The sequence below is a fragment of the Corapipo altera genome, unplaced genomic scaffold (assembly GCF_003945725.1).
Source record: "Corapipo altera isolate COAL_440 unplaced genomic scaffold, ASM394572v1 75, whole genome shotgun sequence".
In the NCBI taxonomy this organism is placed as follows: Eukaryota; Metazoa; Chordata; class Aves; order Passeriformes; family Pipridae; genus Corapipo; species Corapipo altera.
The window spans coordinates 15,592,926-15,611,278 of NW_020884887.1; the positions used below are offsets into that span (position 1 = coordinate 15,592,926).

Consider the following 18,353-nt stretch of genomic DNA (forward strand, 5'->3'; position numbering starts at 1 on the left):
GAAGCCTTGCGGGAAGACGCAAATCTCTGAATTACAGGCTCTTGTTCTTTCCAAAACCAGATGCTCACACAAAGCCTGGAAGCTGAAAGACTCGCCAGTCACCTCATTTTTATCCTTGTTAATGTAACTGCAACTGCACTCAGGAACGAGTCAAAGTGTCCACCATATGAACCACTGAAAAACAATACACACCCAAAAACCGAAACCCAAACCCTTTCAAAATGGTGCTCAAGCAGCTCTTGAGGTCCAAACATCCCTGTCTTGGCCATTCTTGTGTGGCCAGTGGGTGCTGCTTTGGCTTGACAAGACATTTGTCTTCCTGAATCTTTTCCTGCCCTATAAGCAAGACCTCCCACAAGCCATCTCATGGCATTTATTACATAAGCTACTCTGGTTTAAAAAACAGCAAACAAAACCCTGAATGGAATGGATTTTTCCAACTGCAGTAATTTTCTAGAACATTCTCAGGGATGCAGGTAGAAGCAATTATGAGATTCTCACCTTGTTGAATGAGTAAGGAAGAGAAGGTGATGCAGAAGGGAGGGAAGGAAAAATATCTGTATTGCTACTGAGGTGAAAAATTGGTTTACTTTTATCTGAGGCTTTGTATTTGTAACTACTGCTATTCAATGCATTCTAATACATTCCCTGAAAGCATGGAAGAAGCATACTGATTCCTCTCAATTTTGTAATCTAAATGTTCCTCCAGACAAGCAACTTTGGCTGCCTAAAATTTGACATAAGAGAAGAAAAAATATTACGGTGAGAAGAATGTAATTAGTTGCCCAAATGCATCCCTTTCTCAGCAAACAGGGACAGACCAGAGCTAACACTGCTAAACTACTCAGCTTCAGGCTTGGTAAAAATAATTACTTCCACACATCCCAAGGAAAAAAAAAAAGGTAGAAAAAAGGCAGAAAAAAAGCAGGCAAAAAAAAAAAAGGCAAACAAACCACCCAAAAAATTACTATGACATAGTTGTTTTCTTCCTCTACTTCAGGCACTCTGGAAAAACTGCTATTACTACTCTCTTCCTCCATAGTAATTTTTCATCCCTTTACCAGAAGACTCCATTAAATACTTTCTTTTTTCCTGTTAAAGCTCTCTTTTGTTTCACACCTGCTGAAGGGGCTCGCTGCACAGGTCCACTCATTTCCATACAGGGAATTTTACAGCAAGGTGACTTGCATTCATTACCCCCAACCTTCTAGTAATGTAATGCCTCTTTGCATCCCTGCTGCTTTTACTAATGACTGCACCTAAATGTTTCAGTGTCAATTTAAATACTTCAATATTACAGGTTAAATTGGGATACATAATAGCTCTGAAAATAAATCTGCCTCTAATTACCTGCTTTATCCATACAGTTACACGGTCATGCCTTTCCCCAAAGTGCACTTGCCTCAGATTCTCAGTCTGACAGCAGGAACTGCCCAAACCTTCTTGCCTGTGCTCAGCACCCAAAAGCTCTCCCAACAAATTAAAGCCCCAACAGAGCTGCAACTGGCCAAACACGTAACAAAAGAATGGTCTATGCCTCAAAAATTTCAGCTGAATATTACACTATGCAACTGCATCTTCACACAGACTTTGACCCCAAAACCCACAAATTCTGCACTTTTCCCTCACAGTTGCCTTTCTGCACCCGCCAGTCACCAGCTCTGGTTGACCCCTCAAATGCCACCTGTCAGATCCTCAGTGAAGTATCCATCTGTACCTTATAAAATAGGTTCCACTTCTCCATTCAAATCACTTTGGAAACCAACGTCCTCGATGCAAACTCGCTGACAGGAACACGTGCAATTAAGTGCACAACAGAACACTCCAAAAAAGACTGTTCCCCTCAGCAGGAAGTAGAGATATTTCACATTTTAAAATCAAACTTTTGTTTTTTGTCTCAACATGCAGTTTATTCAATCAGGTTCAGAGCATGGCAGGTAGACAAGAGAATAACACACTTCCAAAAAAGGAACCCCAGCCCCCAAGCTCTGCAGACAGCGGTGTCAGAACTCACCTACCCCCAAGAACACTGCAGATGTGAAAACACATGTGCTCATGAAATCACAATTCTCATTTCCCAGCAGAAAATCCTTAACAACCTCTCTAGGCAAAGGTAATAAATCAGGAATAAGAAACAAGGAATATCCAGGAAAGATAAAATGAAGAACAAGAGCCTTGCTGTAGAGTACACCCAAATGACACATTCTTCTTACTCTACCAAGTAAGACTTCATTCCTCCCATATATTTCCCAATTTATAAACAAAACATATGGCGAGAGATGAAAAGGTGAAATTTCCCAATCAGGGAAGAGCTCCACATTCAACACTGAAAAAAATCCTGATCCAGATAAAATCAGATATGAGGACAGAAGGGTAACACAGTTGATGTGGTCAGTAAGCCCAATTATTAACATCTAGAGATTGCAAACAGAACTGCCATCTCTCTCCTCACTCTCATCACATCAAGAATCAGTTATACATTGCTCACAGTAAGAAAACAATGGCACTAATTTTAGTTTATTTTATTCAACTTCATTCACTTCTTTAGCTCTTGGTTCACTTGACTTGCTGTCATAAAAAGTAAAAGCAGAATTAAGAAACAAAGTGTTTTTCTGACTACTAAACATCAGATAAAAAACACTGATTGACATAAAAGATAACAGCTGCTGCTCTAAAATTAGTATGTCATAGTTTTTGGACTCCAATGTTTTCATTCTTATTCCAATGGAAAACATTTCTATCAAGATATTATGAAAATGGAGTGGAAATAAAAAACCAACCCCTTCTCCCATGAGGACTGTTTATGAACTGAACCAGCCACCAGAGATGCTGAGGAGGGGAGCAGGGCAGGCAGCTGCGGTTGGAGGAACCGTCCATCACCACCAGTCTGTTCTTATGTGAGTCACTTCAATTAGACAGATATTTATCTGTGAAAACTTTAAATCCAAAAGCAATTATTGACATACTGAAGCTTTCTTGAACCACTCTTTCATATAATTAAGGTTCTCTGAAGTGACAGTGATTTTTAATTGCATTGCAAACCCTGGTTTGGATTGCGTGCCCCAAAGAGGAGTTTGCAGGTGAAGCATTTTGACATCCTACGTTTGCCTTTGCTCAGTGCTCTCAGTCTGCAGTTCAGACCTGAGAGGTACGAAGGAATTCCTGGAAAGCCCAGGAAGCCCAGTTCCCACCAGCCCCAGTGTTTGCCACAAGGATGCTAACACAGCTCTCGGTCCCTGAAAAAAGCACAGATTGACAAAACCAAGTCTGTTCCCAGTAAAAATGACAAAATCATCAGGAGTACAAATCTGGAATTATCTGACAACTTCAAAGTGCCAGAAGAGGTTTGGAGTGCAAGAACTTTTCTGGATGCTCTACTGCAGGTAACTACATTCATTTTACACACATTCATTTCAATTTTTAAAAATACATTAACTTAAGACAATCTGCTAAAAGTAACTCAGCATTTGCCTAAACTGTGCAACTGCATAATACTGATATCAAAAGATATTCTATTGGTCCAAGTACTTTTACATGTCCATTACCACTCGCCTGAACTCCTCATTCCCTTCCCCATTTCTCACACAACCTGATACACTCCCACACATAATAAAGGGCTCCCAGCAGACACACATGTGCCTTCAGGCCCCTCTCACTTGCCCTCTACTCACATGAGATCAACCCCAGACTGCACAAAAGGAAAAGTCTATGTTACAGGATTTAAATGTATTTGGAGCTTTATGGAAATGTAAATACAAACTCTCTTTGAGAAATAGTTCTCAGACATCAAAGGCACGTTATCCTTTATTGCAAATGTCTCTCCAGACATGTTGCTCCCCTGAGACAAAGTTGGTTGTGACCATACTTTCTGATCCACATTAATAATAAGATCAATAAAATTACCTTGGCCATAGGATAATGGCATGTGGGAAGGTGCTGAAGCTGAAAATTATGTTCTTCCAGCAACTTGAAAGAGAAATGAAATCACTGAACAACAAAAAAAAGTACAACATTAAGATAATCCTGCAGAACTAAGGCTCAGCCACTATCCTTCACTTGTACCATTTGTGAGCAATAACTTAACTATCATTTGCTGACCTACATACTTGGCTTGCACTCCAGATGTTCTCACATTCCCTGATGCTGGATTTGCTTTCTTACAGGCAGCATGAATGGGGACTCCATTAACATTCTCAAAGCACTGGGCAGTCACAGGAACACCAAACTGTTTTTCACGGTCTTTCATAATGCTCTTATCTTACTTTTCCCCCCCCCGTTTCCATTCAGCAACAGAGGTGTGGAAAGTGTAAGGGAAAAATTAAAACAAGGTGTTAGAAAACTGGGCTAACAGTACCTGGAGAAACTGGTACCAACCAGTTCTGTACTGGTGGCACTGAGTCCATCCCTTCTCCTGGGAGCACTGCCAGGGAACGCTCGGCAGCCTCTCACTTCAGTCACTGCCACTTCTGACTTAACAAAACATGGGTGACACTACTGATTCCCCCTGTGCTACAGACAGCCTAGAGACAGGACAGATCATCATTAGACATTTAATGCTAACTACACCACCCATTTAATTTGCCATTGAAACTCCACAGGATGGAAAGCAGGAACATGGCTAAAGGGAACTTGGGTTCAGCTTCTATAACCCAAGGAGAGCTTTTCTGCAGAAGTGAGAGGAACCCCATAACAGTGGCCAGATGCTCCAACAGACAAGGCACTAAAACCACAGATTATTTTGCCAGCCCAGAGGATTGCATGCTGTATTCTAGCCATATTTTCTTCTCTAGGCCACACACTGGCATCCTTCTAACGGAAAGTTTATGAAGATGCAAGAGGAAAAGTGATTGCATAAACAGTATCTGGTTGATAAAAATGCAGTGAAACTTTACATCCACTGAGGAGACAGAAATGTGTGCATTAGAAGGGTCATAAATGGAAAAGGTAGCATTTACCTGGAGCTGCCACTCAACCATGTTATAGAGTGATTACTTTCATATATCCAGAAGTTCTGGTTCAACCATCTCTTTTTGGATGGCACCAGTCAGTGACGGCTTTAAATGCAGCCACTGCAATCAAGTCAAAGTTTATGGATAACACACAAAGTTAAAGGTCTTATATTCTATCTGAAGACTGTTATAGCTGTCAAATTGATATCTCAATGAAAATAAGTTTTAATGAATAAAGGGTGCAGCAAGACTGAACAGCACCCAGAGAAAGCTGCAAAGTGCCAGCAGATGCCTAAAGAGGAAGGGATTTTGTAAGTCAAACTGCCTCTACTGCAGCATTCTTGACTTTAAAGAACACACACGTTCATAAGGAAATGTTTCCTACCATTATAAACACTATAATAACCTACAGAAAAATATTTGGGTTAAAAAAATACCAAACCAACAACCAGTAACAAAAAAAAAAAAAAAAGCCCAAACCAAACAACCTAAACAACCCAAACAAAAATCCACAAAAATTTTAAAAACACCTGGGCAAAACAAAACCAAAACTTCCTCCCAATGTTTAACAATGAATCATGTGAAGGCACCTGCTGCTATTGCCAAACCTTAATTCAGAAAAGAAACAGGTAAGATGGAGCAGAAAATCAAACAGGAAAAAACATCACACAGAACTAAAGGAATGCACAGTAATAACAACAATTGTGGAACACCAGGCAAAGATGAGGATTTTTTGTGTCACTGTCAGGCAGACAAATTCCTGGGAGAACCGCAGCCCACAGTTTGGGTTTGCAAAACCAGACAACAGCAGAACCTTCTCAGTAGAAGAGAGGAATCCTGAATAGCATATCTGTAAAATCTCAGTGATGGTAACCAAAATAATGCTCCTTTCAAATGCTTGCCCTTCTGTGAATTCCTTTGCAGGTCTGAACAATAAGAAAAGTTTGATTATGATTTATCATTATAAGCTGAAATACTGATTAATTTATTTTGCCTGTGTCCAGATAAAAGACTGTTTTCATGAAAGCAGTAATTATGGAAAACTGATAGTGCTGATATGGTGGAACAATTGGCTTACCTGAGTTCCACCTGCTCACTTTAAACCTCCTCCCTTCTGCTACACTGGGTCACCTTTAGACAGAACATTACCCTTTTCCTATTAGCCAGTGCTTTAGGCTGAAAACAGAGGAAGTGAATAATTGCTACTCTCTCAAAACCAGGTCTTAAAAACACATTTTGGAAGTGCTTCCACAGTTGGGTGCTACAAACAGGAGACAGGCACAATCACTGCTGTTACAAAAAGCTCTTTGCTGTAGCACATTGATAACTCTGCCTTTGCTTAGAAGAATATTTCCTTATGAAATTACTTTCATTTTTTGCCAAGTTATGCTCACTTAAAAAATTAAGTGACTAATACGATATTTTATTTTCTCCAGCCACGTTAATGCAGATGGCTTCAGGAACCAGACTGCTGTTGAGTTATATTTAGAAAACATGAGGGCAAACAGCCCAGTGTAGTAATTCTTTTCTGCTGGTGAAGACTTTGTTTGAGACAGAAGCAATATGGCAACTGTTCTTACCTTCATGAATAAAGATCTGTTCCTACCTTCATGAATGCAAATTCCAACTGTCAATTAACAATCAATAACTTTAGAAGGAAAATATTTGTTACATTTAATTCCTGTAATTCAGATGCTGAAGGAAAATCTTTTAAAGCCAGTAACAAACCACATTTGTTACCTTATAGGCTTGCAACCACGAAATTGGAGTCTCATTGATAATGTAGCCATTTGTGCAAAACATATAAGTAGGGTCTTGGAAGCCCAAGATACCAATCATATATTCAAAAGTGTACAGAGCCTGATTACTATAACCAAAGCACTTCTTAAATTTGCAACTCAAGAACTGTGAATTTTAAATACATTAATTTGCTACTCATTTTAAATACATCATATTTGCTACTCATGAGTCAGCTTTGATGTGCTAAAATAACATACAAAAGGCATTCTCTCCCCTCTCAAGATTTTTCTTTCTGCATTATAAACAAAATGCTTTTGTTAGTATTTAAAAATGACATTAAGATGACACAGCAAAGCAGAGTGGGTGAGAACGTGTGGGAAGCTGATCAGAAGCACAAGGAACTTCTTGGATGTTCAGAGAACAGCGGATCCCTCAAGGGAAATTTAGAAAAAATATTCTGCATAGAAACAATTCTGCCTATATATCACATTTTAGCTTTTTCTCCTAAGGTTCTTTATCACTCTGAATATTTGCTGGAAAACAGATTTTCTGTCTTGATGGTTGTCTATTTGCTACTTCCAATTCCAGACATAATCCTGCTTATGGCAGCACCACTGGCTACAAGGGAGAAGCCCCCCCACAACCACCTCCATCTTCTACTGGGGTTTGCAGAGCAAAGCCAGGGTGGTCACAAGGGCACAGAGCAGCAAAACACCCACAACCCCGACTTCTAACACGTGCTCCTGTCTCCTGGCTGTGTCCTCCACGGGAAGGTGAGGACAGAGCACTCAGGACTGTTTCTCTGTCAGGACTCTCGGGGTGTTGGTCCTGCTGTGCCAGTGCCACGGGCCAGCTGGCCTGGGGCTGATGGGCACACACCCCACAGATTCCCCTTGCCTGGCTTTGGCTGCAAAGGTGCTCACCCCTGCTGAGCCATCGATGCCCAACCACGTCACTGTGTCAGCCAGAATGAAATGAGAGCCAGGGAGCTGCAGGAACGGGGTCTGTCACACACGAGGGGATGACACAGGCACTGCAGGGCCAGGCCAAACTGGCACAAATAACCAATAACAAACTGCAAGGACAAGAGCAAACAGTGGGCAAACAGATCAGCTGTGCCCAGGAAAGGTTTGCACTTCAGCTGGTAATCAATACAAAGAAGCCCATTAATGCATTTCAGCTTATATGAATTACTTATTGAAAACACATATTCACATTCTTTGTTTTCAAAAAGTTTAACTATATAAAATACAAAATACTTCCTTAACAAAAACAATTATTTCCCCATAAAAAGGATTAAATCAAAACCTTTACATATCCAAGAGCAGCAGTTTTGATTCAAATCTCTTATTCCTAATCTTCACCAAAAAATTGCTGCTTTCATAATTAAACAAAACTGTCATTCAGCCAGCGTATAACTGGGGCATAGACAACTGTTCCTAAAATGCCATAACAAAAGTTCATACATCTTTGTGTTTTCAAAAAAATCAATGCATTTAAAAAGTTAATCAAAATTTAATTCTACACTTAAGACTATGCATTACAATCTACCTTGCCCAGGATGATTTTATGATCAAAAAAAGAGTTCATTTTTTTCATTTAACTGAAAGAAAAAGATGTCAGAAAGATTTTGATGCAAAGTGCTTTATTCCATTTAACATCAGGCAAAGTCTGGCCCTGGCAGGAACCACATGAACCTCTCAGTGCTGCCTCAGCAATGCATTTGCTGAGGTTATGCCACAAGCCCAAGACTGAGAGTAAAATGTATACTTTCATATGATTGGACTAATTGGCTTTTAAATATCCCTAAATCAAAACTGCCAGCAAGGTCTTATGACTTTCTGCCCGATTAAAACCACCAGGAACATCCACTCTCTTCAAAAGAGCACCTATTGCACAGCAACAACTCCAGAGGCTACTGCCCAGTCCTGCTCCCAGGAGCCATCCTGCACTGCATTCCAAGGCAGTTAAGTACCTCACAAATCTTGTGAAAACTGCAGAAGTAGCCTCAGTGGAAAAATCAGCACCACATTTACACATTTTAAGACTTGACAACAAGGCTCACGTGGGACCTGAGCTCACAAAAGCATTCTGCAGAGCCTGTGCACAGAGGTGGGTACTTTGAACTGCATTTTTGAATGCAGCCAGTTAACCAGAATTATTATGGCTTTCTCTGTAAGTGGTCACTTGTGTCACATAATAGTAGATTAATGAAAATCGTATTCATTTGCAGGCATTTACACTAAAAAGAATGATTATAGTTAGGGGTCTCCTGGTATTTCCATTACAAAACTATTTGTAGGGACTTACATATCAGCTATAACAATATATTTTTAGCTGAAACTTGATATGAAAGGTCTCGGCTTAACTCAGTAAACCCTCCCAAACCTTCGGAAAGGCTTCTTTCAAAAGTGAAAAAAGACAGTTATTGTACCTCATTTCCCTGTCTCCTGAGGTCATGAAGCATTTGCTCCAATGTAGCACAAACAGCAGGAGGTGAACATGACATTGGTAATTCTGCCATGGAGGGACTTCCTAAAGCATCTCCCACAGCCAAAGGTCAGTGAAACACAGCAACGGGACAGTGACACAGACTGAACAGGCACAGACATTTTAGGAAGATTTCAGGTTGATTAAAAGGTTTCTTTGGTCATTTCTGGACTTACATGATTAGAGAAACAATGATGGAATTAGTTGCAAAACGCTTCTTTTCATTTGTAAATGACATGCATAATTGTTTAATCCTATTTCCTTCTTCCCTGTATGTTATCTAAAAAAATAAATCATTTCATAATAAGGAAAAATGAAATAGTGACAATCCTAAATTATTTCGTTTATAAACAGTCTACTGGATCTTCAAACTATTCTTTTTTCACTTAAATGTTCCGGCTCCTTCGGTGCACATCCTGTCAAACACGGATTAACTCAGTGACTCCGAGAGCCCTGAGGGAGCAGCAGAGTCTGCTGGACCAGCAGCCCCTGAGAGAGAAAAATCCACAATGTACTACAAGTCCTTTGGAGGTGCAGGGTCTATTAACTCAAAAATACACTTATCAAAGAAACAAATAAAGATTATACAATGGATCATAAAGACTTCTGGACTATTGGGTAGTAACTCTTATGCAAATGACAACTCATTCACCCTTATGGACCAGAAGGAATTAATATTTTTTTAAATATACCTTTTTAAAGGTCTATATGGAGAATAAAAAAGTCTAAGCATTAATTTTACTCAGTCAAGAAGAAAGAATCTCTGTTCCAAGTATTAAAAAACAATTCAAACTTCCATGAAAAAAAAATTAATCTACAACAGAAACTAGGATCAGATTTTCCAAAGGCCTCTGCATCCATAGCAGTGAATAGTTTTTAAAAAGATTTGGTATCTTATCCAGACACTTAATTGTCATATTTTAATAGGTAGTTCTCACTGAGAAACAGATGCCTCCAGTTCCTTGAAAGCAATAGGAACTTCCAGCTACTTCACAGTCACACACAATGCAAGGAGTTGAATGAGAAAAACTTCCAATATCTAAATCACGAGTCACAGCTCTCAGACGTCCCAAATATACATGAAGACCCACAACCATTTCTGGAGGACCTTCTTCTCATCTCAAATGCGTTTATTATGACCTTTACCTAACTCTACACCTCCTACCAATTTTTCTCCAAGGCTTATATCTAAAAACAAAAATTAGAGTATTTTGCCCTGTGTCGATCTAAAACAACTTTGCAAGGAAACTGTTATAACTAATCTCTGCAAAAGATTACATTCACAAGCTTCCACCATTTTGAGTCTCCCAATTCACCAAGATCCTTCCTGCACATCTCTCCAGGAAGGACCTGTTCAGGTGAGCAGGCATTTTGTTCCTACTTAAGCCCATTCAGACAATATTTAAACCTCATGCAAAGGCAGGTAGAGCTGCTGTGCTCAGACCATGCCTGACATCACAGCCAGGCAAGGCTGTGTCATTCCAAACATTCCCAGAGACAGAGGAGGGGAAGGATGTGTGGGCAGCCCTTCAGAGGTTCATTCCTGACACACAAGGCCCCTGTTCCTCTGCAGTCCAAACTCCCACTCACAACCCCCCCAGGCTGATACTCCACACAGAGCAGAGGCTCCCCCAGGGCTGCTCTGCAGCAAAGGATGCAGATCTCATCCCCAGGCATGGAGACACTGCAGAGCAGCAGGGCACTCCACTGCAAAGGAAAATTCGGGGGGTTAACCCCTGTCACTGACTTGCTTGGGTAATAGAAATAACTATTCATTAAAGAAGAAAAGAAAGAAGACATAGTCCAGGGAGCAGGAACTGGAATAAGGACTTCCTATGTCAAATAGCTGGATTTTTTGAATAATGCATTCATTAGGGTAATTCAATATACTGCTCCTGTCCAAGGCCAAATTCCCTGTAAATTTCTTCTTCTACTTGTTCAAAATTTATAAAGCTGAGTTTTTCTTTTGGCACAATCCCAAAGAATCAGTGGTTTATCTCCAGGAAAATCAGTGGAAGTACTCGGAAGTGCCACATCTACTACAACAGCACACACCTGAAATGCAAAAACATGTCTCAGAAGGATTGCTTTTTTCCCCACATAGTTAAATCCTTATTACTTGAAAACTAACAAATTAATCCCTCTGTCAGTATTTACAGAATAAAAATTAACAGGCTTTAGTTTTGATGAAGCTATGCAAAGAGAAGCTCAAGACAGACAGAAATAGCAGTTCCCTTATTCTTTAAGTCTGGGGACAAGGAAGAGCTCACACTAAATACTTTATCTGGCCTGTGATAACCTACATTATCATGTACAAATACAATCTAAAAATTCTATATTCTGTTGCATACATGCTCCTGAATGTCAAACGTCTTCTGAATTAGAACAGAAATTTTAGTTTTGACTGGGAAGTAATTACACCCTTATTTGCAAAACTCATACAAAAATGTCATGTGCAGTTGGTGGGATGCCAAGTCCGGGATGCTCTAACTCCTGGATCTAACTGGGAGGGTCTAACTGGTTAACTAAGTTGAAAATAATTAGTCAGACAATTTGCACCCAAAGATTTTTGTAGGTAAAACCTATGAAGTCAGGTTTCTGCTACTTCACAGCCTGGCCTTCAGCCACCAAGACTATGTAAATATGTCCAGCATGTCAGTGCCTCCCAGGCTTGTTCTGTCCCAGCTGCCAGCCCCCCACTGTACATGGCATCGCTGCCAGGGAACGGGAGCAGGGTGGGAATCCCTGCAGAGCACAGTTACAGTCATTCCAATAAACTACAAAGGCTGGTTCTGTCCTGGTTTTCCTTTTGTCCACCCACAATTGCCAACGTCTGTCAGTGCCTACAATTTATACATAATTATGCACGTGCAATGTATTTTTGAATTACAGACTGCATCCACTCTGAGGAGCCAATAACTCCAGATATTTGACTACTTCTAAAGTTAACTTTAAAGAGAAATAAGATGCTTTCTTCCATGGCTTAAAAGAGACATTACAAAAATTACCTCATGGATGATCACCTTCCTTTGAAATGAAGGGACTGAGTCTTGCTTACCTAATTCATAGGAGCACTAGCACAAACCTACAGCATAAACCACTAAAAGCCTACCAGGAATCTGGATTATTCTAGAAAAAAAAAAAAAAAGAATTATTACTATACAACACTGTACTTCAACATGATTGAATACCAAAGGTTCTACTATAAACCTTGCAGAGAGCTGCATGATGTATGAGGATAAAAAAGGGAGGGAGGAATAATAAGGATTTAGTCATGATGCACTGACAGACTTCAGAGTCACTAAAGAGCACAAATACAACCATTGGAACAGCTTAAATTTGTAACAAGTTTGTAGAGCACAAAATAAGAATCTTTTGTTCTAACATGGCTCATCTATAAAGATTTAGGGAAGTTATGAAATAAAGCAGCCTATAGCAGGAGCTATCAAACCACACTTCCATGTTCATTCCCAGCCATTAACACCAAGACACTGCCTATAATGATAAATTTATCTTTTCTTCTTTGGTAGGAGTCAAAATACTTCAATATTTATAGAGTAAGGCCTTCTTAAAAAAAAAAAAGGTACAAATTATTCAGTTGTACAAATCAGCTCCAAAGCAACCTCTGCAAATTACTACCAACCATCCCCTGCTCTGCCAATCAAGTGATCACTTTGAAAAATCACCACCACCAACCAAACAAGATTTCCTACTGATTAGTCTTGCAACACTGTAGCACACTGAAAGTGCACTCCAATTAACAAACCATTATATTGACCTTAAAAGAAACAACAAGAATTATGTCATTCTTCTAGATATGTATAACATAGATACACATAATATCTATAAATATACATAATAATTTATTACTTCTGAACTAGCTTATGAAAGTCATTACAAACTCACTATATTCCTGCATATATGTGTTCTAGATAAGTCAGTGCCTACTTTGGCTACACATATTCTAGCAGAACCAGTATGAAAACTTCAATCCACATGTAGAGTGGCAATAGGAAGACTCACTTTTGTCCTCAAAAATAAATATTTTACTTGAACGTAGGAGTTCTTATTTATTTTTTCATACCTTTAGGCTAAGAAAGGAAAATGCCTGAATTAGAGACATGTAATAACAAGAAACAGAAAACCATACTAATGGAATTTACTCCAGTTCAAAAAGGTCTCGTGATGTTATCCCAGACAGCACCTGAAGGAAAAGGTGAAACGAGGCTTTCACTAAAAACAAGTTCTCACTTCCAAGACACACATCACCTGCTCTGCACTCACAGAAGTCTCTGCAGACACTTCAGGATGAGTCAGTAGTGTACAAGCACCATAATCTGGCAAGAGCCAAATCAAACTGTGCTGAGAAATGCAGATTTGTGTGAAGCAGCATATGCATTTCTGACACAGGGAAAAGAGTGAAGCCAACAGTCTCTAGCAGCAGGAAGTATTTAGGATTAGGGAAGGAGCACCTTCTCAATAGTTCTAATAGTTCATTTTCGATGCATTTTCAGTCCTGTTCTCCCCTTATTCTCTCTGTAGACCATGTGTAGTGACACACAATTAGAATGGAACAACCCAAGAAGATGTTGCTGACAAAAACCATTTTCCTCACCTCTTTCTGCACCAGTGTATACAGGACACTTTCCTGTTTTACAAATGTCTTCATTTTTCTCTGTCAGGATTTTTCCCTGGAGACTTCTGGTTTGGAACAGCTCCACACTATTTCCTTATTACTTACCCTCCTTTCTTTTTGTATCACAAGCCATCTTTTCCATTTTCACACATAAAGATAACTGGTGCCACTTGAAAGGCAGCCACACAGCTCCTGATGTTTTCATAATCTAAACCTATTTCATAATCTAAATCTCGAGCTTTGTTAGTGTCCCCTACTAAAAATACCTCAAGATAACATAAGAGATTTTAAGAAACCCAGTAGTGGGTCTCCATTATCAAGAGCAACTCAAAGTCAGACATCTATCAGGAAATTACAGCCAGGCCTGTACATTTTTAGACTGAGACTATTCTGATCTACGAGTATTAGATTTACTATTTTGGGCAACTTTGGCATATCTCAAATATAGAAGTGAAATATAACATAAAAAAAGCTTTTCTTTTTCGAGCTTTGAAGTTCTTAGGCTCTGCAGTGTAAAACCTGGCATACACTAAGTAGTAAACCTTTCCCTGATAGATGGTAACAGCTCCTCGGTGTCTCCAGCTCCCACCTGATGAGGGATTGTGCACTCAATCAACCCTAATGGCTCCACTAAGACAAACCATCCATGGTGTCTGACTCCACACACACCCAGCCAGGTGCCAAAGCCAATAAGCAAATACTTGGAGTAAACACTTCAGATTCCTCTCTGCAGACCCCAACGACCCACGGGATGAATATATATTTAGCTAAACATACAACCCATTACCACAAAAACCATATATTTCCTGTGTAAAATCTATAGCCACAGAATATTTCTCTGTCTTTTCAAGACATCCTGTACTAGAATCCCAGAATAGCTACAGACCAAGGAAAAAAAAAAAAAAGGAAATGTTGACCTATTTAATAGGGAATAAGCCAAGACATTGAAAACCACCACATGACCAACATTATCCATAGAAATCCTCATGTCTTATCTAGATACATCAAATGCACAACACGTTATGCAGAATCTTCAGGGGTGTCTAGGGAAGAAAATTTATTTCTGTGCTGCTTAATGAACCTGCACCAATTTTTTTTAAACAGTTTACAAGGGAACTGTTGGGATAAGGGATAAAGGGAAGAAAATCAGAATGGAGAACAGTCTTCATTGCTGTATATTGTCAACGGGTCTGCTCCAAAAATTAACAGATGAAAAAGTGAAATGTGACATCCCAGCTACCACTGCTTACTGAAAAAAAAAAGAAAAAAAAGAAAAAAGCTATTATTAAGTTATTATTATTTGAAAATAATATTCTGACTATGACTGTTTAGCATTAAGGAAAAGAAAGCTCAGAAGAAAATGGAAGCACAGTAAGAAACACCTGGAAACTACCTTGAGAACATTGCATTAGGCTCACTGCAATACAGCTAATCTTACATAACATCAAATTCATTAGCTGAGAAGAACCACCTTAGTAGCCTTCTCACCTCTCCACCTTTGCTCTCCATTGTTACCTGAATAAGAAAACCTTCAGAAAATCTGTAGTATAACCAGGATAAAGGATACACTCAACAGTATTGCTTGGTCCAGAGACACGAGTGGAATTAGCCATAATCATCACTGTACTGCACAAAATCATTACCTGATTTAGATTTTCTTTGCAAAATACTAAGAAATTAGTCCAATTAGATACTTGTTGACAATCACACACTCCTGAAGTTCTCCCTTTTCTCATGTGCATTCAGTGCATTCCCCAGAGCTGGAACCAATTATGTTCACAAGTACCAGTGCTTAGAAACCATTTCTGTAAACTAAGATATAAGCTAGTCCAAGTTCCTGACTGCAAAAGTAACCAGTTTACAGTTTCACACAAGAAACCTTTGTAAGGCACCTGTAAAGCCTGATTCACTGAGGTTTTTATGATGCCAAGTACTTATCACCTCTTTAAGAATTCAGTCAACAATAATATTCTTGAACATCTTTAACACACATTGACTTTCTATAACAGCAACTCTAAATTCTCCTGTTCAACAAAGTGAAAACTTGAGGATTTATTTCATGACACTGGAGACAAGACTTCAGCCTGCAAAGTGGCACAAATGTACACAGAAAATGGAATATATCAAGACTGAACAAGAAATGTAATTCTAAAGTTAACATTAAAATTGGCAGAAATTAGCTCAAGCTAAATACTATGATTATTCAGCCTTCCTCCCAGGCAGAAGTTTGGTCCCATCAACGTTAGTACATGACTCCAGGCAATGATCTGCCTTTGTGTAAAGTCAGTAGTGTTTGCCATGGCCACAAACAAAGTCCAGCAAGTCCACGCTCAGAAAAAAGAGGTTCATAAATCAAAAGGATTCTTTCTGTGTCTCTCATTATCTCAGAAGGCTTTGCAGGAGCCAGCATTCCATAGTACTCCTCCTGGTTTCTACTCCAAATTCTGGTGACTTTGCAAGTAAAAAGCCAAGGCCTTACATATGTATATAAGTATTTTATTGCTTGCTTGTGTGCCTCTCCCCTCAGTCGGGTCAGGTCTCTCAGGGCATGTTAGTACTTGTTATGTTATACAGACCATCATAAAATCAAGTGTTACACAGTACATTTTACTATTAAGTAGATTAAGACTATAATCTTGATCTGGAATCTCTTCTGACACTGCAAGTGAAAAAAAAAAATGTAACATGATTGCCTGGTTTTAAGAAATAGGTGGCTTCTTAGAGTAAAATAAGCTCAGAGTTTAAATGTTTTAGGCAAATTAGTGGGACAAAATTGTCTATACGCTTCCCCCCCCCCCCCCCGAGTTCTGTAGATGGCCTGAAAACACTTTTCTCAGAAAGGTCAAATATTTCTTTATAGAAACACAATAAACTGACCACAGAATACTAAAAATAATACTCCATTTTATAGTTAGTCTGTAAGTGTCAGATCACAGTATTCTGACATGCTATTACCTTTAATTGGAGACCAAATCTCTAGAAATCATTTAAAGAAACAAAGAAAAGGCTCCCAAGTACCTTTACAATCTTTTCAAGAGAACCTTCCAGTTCTAAAGGGATGTGAGGATAAAACATTGATCACAATTCCATCAAGGAAACCCTTATCATTTCCTCACAGCTCATGGCTGTCTAAGATATAACTCTGTACATCCCTCTCTCTCCTACCCACAGTTCTTTCAATGAAAAGCAGTGGTTTAAAATACAATGCAATTTTCTTCCTCTGCACTTAAAGCTCCCGAAGGTAGAATACTAGATTACACAGTCTGGAAGCTCCTTTTAGCCACTTAGAAACAGTTCACAAGTTGCATGAGGTAAAGTTACTCAGTTTCCCTGGTATGTTGAAGAAAAGCACTCTGGAGCTCTGTCACCAGCACCTCCCTGTCTCCTGTACAGTAAAACCACCTGTAATGTCATCCTCAAATCAGGCTGGGGGCTGTATTTTACCTTACTAAAAACTCCTGCACATCACACAAGGCATCCAGCTTGAGAACAAATGTTTGCCAATTCCTTCAGTGCAACATGGCTGAGAACCCAAACATGACACTGAGAAATTAAATATTTCAGGAGTAGAATGATATTAAAGTAACGGATAAGTTTCCAAATATTATTTTCAAATCCATGTTTACAGCTACAGCAATAAGCCTAAAATCACATTTTTATTTAGAAAGATGTTTCCTTGAAATCTCTTAAAACGTAGTGGAAATTTTGCTTCAAACAAACTTACACTCACTAACATTTCACAAAAGCATTTATTTTGGGTCACTTGCTGCTACCTTGTTTCAGTGTCTTTATTTTGGCCTTCTTTAATATGTTCCCTAGGAGTATTAGGCCAAGTTATGTATCCTTAACCAAGTAAAATGCAAATTAAGATAAAAACTTCAAAACTTGACCCCAAACATTTCCAAATAAGAACAGGCAATGTTAGAAAAGTTTCATCTAAGCCAAGAACAGCTTCTCCTGAAGTATGAATCTGAGATTTCTCCAATTTTTTCCACACCTCATGAGTGTCCCAGGTGATGAAAGTGAAACACGGAAAGTGTCAAGTTATTATGTTCTGAACAAGTTCAGTATTCGAGCAAGTCAGTTGCAAGTATTTAGATAAGAAAAACAAACATCCTGGCAAAATTAAACCTGTAAAGTCATCAACTCAGTCATCACCATCCAAAATAACATCAAGCTACAAAAAAAACTGGTAAGTTTTGAACACACACAGAAGTCAAAGACTCTTTTTTTGTTTTTAATAGGCAGGGCACAGCTAAGACAAAAAAGCACCTTCTTTTTTTTTTTTTTTTTTTAATATGGCACAAGCAAAATTGAACCCTGATGGGCACAGAGCCAGGGTAAAGCCCAGACTTGGGCTAAAGCCCCAGAGCTGAGTTAAGCCCCACGCCCGGGTTCTTAAAGCCCCACGCCCGGGTTCTTAAAGCCCCACGCCCGGGTTCTTAAAGCCCCACGCCCGGGTTCTTAAAGCCCCAGGCCCGGGTTCTTAAAGCCCCACACCCGGGTTCGGCCCCACACCCGGGTTCGGCCCCACACCC

General features: G+C 39.3%; 1 protein-coding gene across 6 annotated transcripts in view; it reads right to left on the bottom strand.

Moving 5' to 3' along the window:
• Positions 1 to 18,353, bottom strand: part of GABRB2 (gamma-aminobutyric acid type A receptor beta2 subunit) — a 151,003-nt gene that overhangs the window by 99,211 nt on the left and 33,439 nt on the right. The window lies entirely within an intron of this gene.